The sequence below is a fragment of the Acanthaster planci genome, linkage group LG03 (assembly GCF_054643075.1).
Source record: "Acanthaster planci isolate LZ-2023a linkage group LG03, COTS_SCS, whole genome shotgun sequence".
Classification (NCBI taxonomy): Eukaryota; Metazoa; Echinodermata; class Asteroidea; order Valvatida; family Acanthasteridae; genus Acanthaster; species Acanthaster planci.
In genome coordinates, this window is record NC_141779.1 from 10,060,124 (window position 1) to 10,069,786 (window position 9,663).

Sequence of the window (9,663 nt, forward strand, 5' to 3'; positions counted from 1 at the left end):
TGCACTGTTATGCAAGGAACAATTTACTTGAAAATTAATCAGTAAAATACCACTGCACACAATTATTTCCATGAATAAAGCCAAGGCTGTAACATCAGTATTTAAGAAATGAATGTTTGGAAAATATTGTTGCGTTCCCTAAATATCACGTTGATGGTAGCATGGACTTTATTAGTGTCTCCAGGATGTGATATTTGGGGTCAACAATTTATTAAAAGGTGGACGTGAAACAAGGGGTTTGGGTGACAGTCAAACTGTATGGTTGGTTTATTGCTCTCACTTCTCTTCATTAAAGTTCAATGTGAGTTTGAAGAAGGTGTAGCTTAACATAATACAACACACAAAAGGCAAAGTTATAGAGAGGCAAAGTTGTATACGAGTGTAAACAAACTACGGTTTGGCAGGACCATTGGAAATGCAAGTCAGACGGAGTGGGTACGGTACGTGTGTGTAGCGTCGCACAGCTAAGCTACATTCATAGGGCCGGGCCGTGGTGGGAGCCGTCCCGGACCAACACGGTGACTAGCAATGGCTGGACGGGGCCTGCGCCGTTATGTACCGACTGCACTGCCGCTCAGACCTCAATGTGATGAGCACAATGATAAAGTCGTCGCACTATGTACCATTGGCTCAGCATAGAGATGGGAAGGACTGGGGCTAGTTAGCAAGACAAGGGTGGCGAGGGACACGGGGGTGTCTCGCCCGGCAATCGGTTCGGACGTAGCGATGACGGGCCGCTACGACTCTCGCTAGCACTCTGGGCTAGTTTGTACCACTCTTGCATCGGTCCAAGCTAAGGTAGCTTGCCATTCATATGGTTACATTTCTTCGCCATAAGAATGGTTACTATCGCACTTCTCTTGGAAAGGGTGCAACCGCCGCGTTACATTAGGTTCCGCTCTCGCAACAAGGGTTTGGTCAGCTGCACCTGACCGACGAACCAGGGAAAATCTGCTCTATTTATAGGATTCTAGAGGCTTAGGAATTAATAAAATATGAGCGTCGCTGAACAGCTCAACCAATGAAAATCTTCCATCTCAAAGGGTCACATGACTTCCTGCTAGAGTCCTGTGCAAGAATCAAAGTGTCGTGTGTAAAAATGTAAAATACAGAATAAGCAGTCGCGTGTACAAAGTGTAGAGCCAGGTGCATGAAAGTGCTCACCCGGTCATCTGTGGCAAATGATTGACAGTTACAAAGTCTGAGGTTTCTGAGCATTAGCATTTCAGGGAACCTTACCACGCCCAACCACGCAGCCATTTGGAGGGGAATTTCGACATGCCAACCTGAGCAGAGAAAACACAAGGATAAAGGAGTGAAAGAACACGCAATCACGCCAGAGTACAGCATGAATAATTTAATACAAAATTAGCATCTCTGCTACATGTCCATAATGCATAGCTGAGCTAAATAAGAGACCCTGAGAAATGTAAGGACCGAGAACAAGTAAAACTAGGGGGCGCTAGAATTCCAAGATTTGCGGGTGCACAACAATATGCTCCTAGTCTCAGAATGGAAAACTTACTGAACTATATACTTTTAGACAGCAGAAAATTCATTTGATTAGGTAAACTGCACTGAATTTATGTCATTAAAACTGGTTTTCATCTAAAGCTGAAAATTCTTATCTATACGAATGGCAGTCATGGAAGGACAGTCTCCATATGAGGAATTTGGTTTAGGGTTGGCGGGGTGTGACGTGTAGATGAATGCCATTTCTGCCTCGCAGAACCAGCGCATTGATTTGCTGCACTGGAATAGACTCATCGACGGACACGTGAAAATTGTGAAGGACCGTGGCAGATATGATCTTCAACTCATTCCTGGCAAAGTGCTGACCAATACAATTCCTAGCGAGAAATGAAACAAATATATAAAGGAAACAGGATTGTTTCTACCTTCTGGAAGGTGTTTCAGAAACACACCTTGCAGGGAAATGCCCTCTAAATCTAGTACTTGTCGACTACAAAAATGCATTTGATTCAGTCAATCAAGCACTACCGTTTACTAACCTACGGCATTTTGGTGCGGAAGAGGGTGTAATGCAGCTACTCGAAGATCTCTACAACTCTTCACATGGCCAGCTGCAGTGGAAAGAACAGATGACTGACATCTTTGAAACTCCAGTCAGGGTACGGCAAGGCTGTCCATTGTCACATACACTTTTCAGCCTCTACACCAAGAGCCTCCTCCATGAGTGGCACAATTGTACAACCAATCTAACAGATCCAAATGTTCATAAAATGGTCCTTTAAGAAATCAGATCCACTGATGATCTAGTATAGTTGGCACTGTCCAGAGATGATGCTGAAGAGATGCTTATCATCTTGGGCAATGTACATGTATCTGATGGGTATGGGCCCACTATCCACTCTAGCAAAACTGAATACCTGGTCATCCACAATTACATATCACTTGACACAAATACCTTGTGTTACATCCTTCAAGTACCTAGGCACAACGATCAACCGCACGCTGGACCACAGCAAGGAAGTTCACATGCGCCAAGGTATATGGCAAATCAATACTTTAATAATGGTAATACCTTCATTCCCACCGCGTCAGTCTAGAAGTAAAAAGATACAGCTCGCTGGGGCACTGATTGTGTCCAGGGTGATGTATGGAGCTGCCACTCTGTCATTGAAAGCACCTGACATCAACCACCTGAACAGCTCCGGCTGCAACATCTGGCAAAATCTGCTCAACATCAAGCTGCTAGATCATGTGACCAATGAAAGACTCTTGGAGATGATTGGAGACAGATGATGCTTCAGTAGTTGTGTCATACTTCAACAAAAGGCAGAATGGCTAGCTAGGGCCATACGGTCTAGCAAGGCAACATAGCAACAGCTGTACTGAATGGAATGCATCAGGGTGTCAGCGCCCCGTTTGGCTGACAAAAGACATGTAGGGTTGACAACATCCGTATCTGGTCAGGGTGCAGTATCACCGAGCTAAAAACAGCAGCACTGGAAAGACGGGATGTGATGCGAGCAGCACCTGCTACACCTGCTGTGTATAATTTTAAAATTTAATTTGCGTGTTTAGTGTTCCTGAAAGTAACATTTTGGATCAACATATAAACCAATAGCTCAAAATATTGTGAGCATCAATGCTGATTACGTCATAATTATTGCATTGGTGATAAAGTGTTAGGAGGAGACCACGGACAAACTATGCCTTTGTTGATGACAAGGAGGATTGAGAGAAGAGGACAACCTATAGATCAATTTAGCTGGAATAGGGCTGAGTGAACTAAGAAGATGGAATCTACCAAAATTTCATTTAATTTAGTGTTCCTGAGAATAACAGTTTGGTTCAACATATAATTACCTGTTCATCAAAAAAGATGACTGATTACTTTAATAGCTCAAAGATGACTAATTACTTTAATAGCTCAGAGCAAATAAATGTGAAATTTCAACACGCAAAGGGATAGTTATGTGCATGTACAATCTAGACAAACAGTTTGTCTACTTTCTTTTCATAATCTGGAAAAAGCCGGTGTTTTCCAATGTATCTGTCAAAAACCATCATTAAAATACCTCTTTTTAAAGTCTTTCACAATGTATAGCTCCAAAATTCAGAATGACTTATCTTCCCCAAATTTTGTTTCAAAAACAATTTTTGTATTTAAGTAGAATGGTGGTAACGTATCTGTTAGGTCGTGAAAATACATTTTAGAAGGTTCAACTTCAAGCATTTATGTCTGAAAATATGGTTGAGTTCAAAATCAGTCCTGTTTTGTTCCATGTTCTGGAGGTAATTAACTTTACGATTTGGAGCAGATTTCATATATTCATTGAAGTTGATATTTTGCGAAGTCCCAGTCCCAACTTTAACACTTTAGTGAAGAATGCACCTTAAAAGCCAACTGATGTCTATTTTGAGTATTTTGTAAATTATTTGTTTGACTTTTGCCACTTACGAGCTTAATATTTCTTTGACTTTTCCATTTGCTTTATTATTCAGTGCGTGGGGATGGGGCAAAGTCAAAGAGCAAGTGCGACTTCTGGCTTATTAAACACATTATTGGGGGAACAAATATCAAAAGTCTATCCATAGTCCAAAGATCTTTGCTTTTATTATGCGGTACTGTTTTTGAAGGGTTTTGCTGCTAATTGTTTTATAAAGAAGTGCACTAATTACTTCCTTTTCTACTTTTCTGTTTTATTTTTTGGGCATTTCTTGTTGCCTCCTTGCCCCCCTACATTTGTAAAGATCAATACAGCAGAAACAACATCATAGATTTCACACTTTTAATTGTTAAAATACAAAAAGGGACAATTATTCAATCTGAAGAAAAATAAAGATATGGTAACTTTGAAGGAAAAAGCATTGCAGGGTTCTCCGCACGTACAAACCTGCATATTGGCCGGATACATGCAAGTACATTTTTCCTCAATCACTGCCGATACGCCGAAAAATGCCTGATTATACTCATTTTTTGTCGCCGATACGCGCAGTATTTTTGGGCCTTCCATTACTGTAATTACACAGCAAGTAGGCTGAAGGATTTCTTGGTACAGGTCCATCTCAAGCTCAATGCAGCTGGACGAAGTACAGCAGTAGGACTATAAAATTTCGCATAGCATACATACATGTACATGTACAAGTGCACATGTGTGTACGTGCTAGACATGAACAACCCAACACATTGCACAGTATTCAACGGCCACGTACAGTGCACTCACGCCCATAAAATCCTTACCCTCGTAGTCTGTTCCATTCATAGTCCATTCGTGCGCACTACCTACCGCATGCAAAGCTAAAGATGCCTCAAGCATGGGGAACATGATGCTATGCTACACCATTTACAGTGCTTGCTGCATCGACCCCATTCCCTTCATCAACATGGCATTTGTGGCAGTATACATGTACAGACCTGCCAACCTTTAGAATTGCAAAAGTGTATTCAAAGGTTCAAAAATGTGTATTTTTCAATAAAAATGTGCAATTTCCCAAACAACAGGCAAGACAAACTTACAAGTACCTTTGCGTGACTACATACTATTTGAACTTTAATACTTACTCGTGCAGGCTTAAATGGACCTTACAATTTCCTGGTGTTGCTCACAGCAGTTGCTTTCTTGCATTTACGCAACAGTTCATTTTAGTGTGCACGTTGCTGCCATGGCCTGGCTGTGGCTTGGGTGTATATTTTGTATGTGAGAGAGTCTGACAGGACTGCAGTGCGGTGGGTTGCATTCTTCGCTTCAGCGATGTCGCGTTGTTCACTGCTTTCGCGATACTGAAGTCAGAACTACACAAAGTGCAGCAAGCGCAATGTTCACCTCTCTGGGAAGGTAATACGAATTCAAATTTCTCTGTATATTCTCTTTTGAAAGATTGCTTCTATTTCTGAGTGTCTTTTTAAGAAGTTGAAGCCATCTTCATTCACGCAATTTTACGATTACGTCGGGAAAATATTTTGCATGCACACGAATGTACATTCCATAATGCATGCTGATCCATTTGGTATGCGACGTTCCGATTGGTTGATACCTGTGCTACCAGGGGCATGTGTACATTGCGTACACCAATCACGAACGCTGTACTTTATGAGTTTGTGATATCGAACCATGTGACATATGGCTTAGTCTTGCTTGCAGCCGCTTTAGCTATTTTAGCTTAGATTTCACACAGCGCCCTCTTTTTTTTGTCCGTGACAAAATTATCAAAATCCGTATTTTAAGGTGATAAAAACGTACAGTTGTATTTTCATCAATTTTTTGTACAAAATACGCTAAATCGTACTAGTTAGCACATCTGCATGTATGATGAACGCACCTGTGACAGGAATGGTATTACTCATGTGGTGTCATGTTATCTAGAGGAATTGCGCAATGTGAACTGAATCTGCTTGCCCAAAAGTACCCAGATACCGAAACCTCAGCAATTACATAATTCAGAGCACTGATAATATATTATATTTTTGTCTATATTCTGATCACGGTGCTGCGCAGCCCTTTCATATTGCTTCGGTTTACACTTCGACACTAGTTCCCCTGTTCTATTCACTTTAAGATACTAGGTGACAGGACCATGACAGAACCAGTCAATGTGCAACGTGAGCCGCGCCAGGTCAGAGCACGCAGACATGACAGAAAAAGTAAAGTCAAAGATTGGTTCTTTTTTAAGCCAATCGTGTCAGCGGGCAGGAATGGCTAATTGAAACTGCCACCTTTGAAGTAGACACTTGTGGAATTATCTCAGGTCAAATTGCGTTTCATTTCACTACATTTTACCACAAGAGTGAGGTCTTATGAACAAGTCATGTACAAGTCTTTTTGCCTGCTTAACTTGTATGTTAGTTTACGTCTATGTCACATTTAACATGTTTTTACATTACCATCCCTATAATGGTATGGTCCTAGCTGCCCCAGAGGCAACATGGCAGCTGATTTCTGAGCTACATGCATTTGAAGGAGGTGATTTCAGCAAAATTAAAATGGTAATTTTCCAGAGTCTAACCTGTTGAGGTTTAGTCAAAACATCCTTCCGACAAACACTTTACGGTCGAGTACCACTTTTTTGTTTTTTAACATGTTTTGGAGGTGTTGAGGCTGTGTTGACGGTCTGTTGCATGTTGACAGTGCAGTGTGACCCTACCCTTACGTTAGGTACATGTACGTATGTGCTACAGTAGCAAAACAATGTTCACTCTAGAAGGCTCTACAGCAAAGTGCCTCACTTTTTAATCTCTTGAGCAGCTACCCCACACCCAACAAAAGAGGGTGATGTAAGGCTAAAGCTTCACATTATTTTTGGTCGCATGCAGGGCAAAGACAAGTCTATTCAGATCGCTTGCACGGGTGCAGCATAGATTTCGACAGCACACGATAGCCAAGAGAATGTTAGAAGAAGAATGCAGTGGTAGAGGGCAATCTACACAGCATCACTACAAGATTTCATTCAGTACATGTACATGAAAAACAGTAGAGGGAACAGGTGATTCACGCCAGTCAACCAATCATGCTCAATACGTCACAGAAAAGAGAAAATGTCACGGGAGAAGTGGAGAGATCAGGTGACGTAACTGGGTCAACTGGTCACCAAAAAAGTGGTTGAACACACTGACAGCAATGGTCAGAACCTCATCAGTCTCAGGGTTACCTTAGAAGGCCTATATTCAAAATATATGTACAAGTACACAATACTTGTAATGCAAGTGTACATTGTCAAACTGCATTAGGTTTACCTTTGACCTTAGGTGCATGATTTATTCATTAGTCTGTAGGCATTGCCTATCAAGGCACCAGTTCTCGGACTGCATGTTCAAAAAGTATACTTATCTAGGTCACAGTAAGTGCATCAATCAATCACACACATTTATTTCCTCCCGTGGCAGAAATAATAATAATAAAAAATAAGACAAGTCTAAAGGACATATATATGCCAGAAGAGGTGGCAACACCTTAAAAGCAAAGCTTGTGTTAGGCATGCCCTTAAACAAAACATACATACACATATTAATATAAGAAACAACAAATAATTGTAGCTCTAAGCAATTATTGAGTAATTGTTGAAGATGGACTATGAAAAGAAAAGGTTAAGTTAATTTTCATGGCTACGAAAACGATCAGAAGTAGTCGTTGTAACAATGAAAATTATATTGCTTTACATGAGAAAGATCTTAAGTTGCCACTTAAAGATGGTACATGTATATGATCTTGAAAATCTTAGTGAGGATGGTAGAGCATTCAAAAGTTTGGGACCAGAGCATTTCATGTTAAATTGACAGGCAGAAGCTCTGTGTTGCGGTATCTCAAAATGAAGGTTAGTTGACGAACGAGTGTTGTATTTATACAAGCCACAGTTAAATACAAACATGTTTGGATCTGTTAAGGGCATCAAATTATTTTTAAACTTATACATAAGTAACGCTTGCTGATATTTGTTTAAGTTTGTAATACTTAAGTATTTGAGCTCACGTAACAGGAGTTGACTGTGGGCCCTATAAGGCGAATTTGTGATAATATAAACTTGACCCCTCATCGTCTCGACGGCTGTTCCATGTCAAGAAATATGTAATACACAGACTGAGCGATAAGATACATGTACCAATGGGCTCTTCCAAAACTTTGGCAGCAGTTTAGATGTCTTGACATGGAACAGCCGTCGAGACGATGAGAGGTCAAGTGACGTACATGTAATGTTCAACGACCTTATTTTAAAGATGGCGACTAAGAGAGCGAGCCTGTTAGATTGAGTGGATAAAGGCAAAAAGACTGGAAAATACTTGAATAACGTGAGTGAAATCATTCAATTTAGAAAGCGGAAAGGTCAAGGATCATGTCCGTGTGCAAAAGAAATTGCACCCACGATGATAAATGGGTGCGCCAAAATGTTTTGTACGCCAACACGAAATTGCGTATACGGATGTGTGGCTAAGGATGGATCGGGAGTGAGAGTCCGTGCCACACTAGTGGGGCTAGGCTTATTGGCAGTAGCGCAGAAACTGCAATACTCATTCTAAATGGCAATGATTCCTAAGAAGAGTAGACTGTAGACGCCAGAAAAAGTATCAACAATGTTGACATCGTTGTCAAAAATACATGTATAATGCACCTGCTTTTACTTTTAGTTTTACTTCCACGTGATTGGATGATGAAATGTCAAAGGCCAGCTGTGTACAGTTAATGCATATACATGTACATGTATATAGTACAGTCATACAACGTATGATGTGTCGGCCCATAGAGCTACAAACCCATGTAGACCACGTACTTGTACAAATGTACATGTACATGTAAATTGTACATAATGCATGTGTTTTGCTTGAGCAAACCATGACGGACAGGGATTTGTTGTACATTTGAGCATGTTTTCCTTCCTCCATGATTTGAGCAAAATGTATACAGCAAATAATATGTGTCTGGGTAAAGTAATAGGCTCAACGACATCTACGATCTTTGTGGAGATAGACAACTTACCCCAGGAAGTCAGGTTTTGACGGAGAATATACTCGGTTTTAAGATTTTTCAGGCAATGGCCTAGTGGCTGTGTGTGAACATCTTCTAGAAAACTTTCCATTAGCTCTAGTTCTCGATGGATATCTCGCAGTGCAGCTAGAATGACGTCACTGATTCTTGATTCTTCTGACTGGTCAATTGGTGGCTTTCCACTCGAAACTCAAAGGACAAAAATAGTGTTATCGTCAATGTGGAAAATCTGAATTATTGACTAAACTCTTAACACATCAAATGTGCCTGAAATTTAACTGTTTATACGCTGTGAATATCTCCAACACTGTACCGAGAAGGTTTCAGTTGTATTTATCAAGCTGCAGCAAAAAAAGAGGAAAAAGTTCACATCCCTGTACGAACTGAATGCAGAGATGAAGCTTCATGCCGGCCTCGGCAGACGTGGGTGCGTGAGTCACCCGTACCGCGTGACAGGCTTACGAGCCAATCTACTCGCAAGAAAGTTAAGGCCTAATGAATTATTCACAATAACGCATGCGTACTGACTCCAACTAGCCAGGTGGCAGTAAAATGGCTTTTGACGTGACTCGGGCAGGTGCACCCCAAAAGTACGAAAGCCCATTAATGCCATGGCAAGTATGTATTCATAATTCGTTATTACGGATTATTTTTTCATTTCACTTTATGGGATGCATACAAATTACAGCCAAGAAAGTTACATATATCTAGGCTGAAG

At 40.9% G+C, this 9,663-nt stretch overlaps 1 protein-coding gene across 1 annotated transcript in view; it reads right to left on the reverse strand.

The window, feature by feature from the left end:
* LOC147799624 (cytochrome P450 4F4-like) overlaps positions 1-9,663 on the reverse strand; it is a 50,991-nt gene that overhangs the window by 18,794 nt on the left and 22,534 nt on the right. The gene's annotated exons all lie outside the window — the stretch shown is intronic.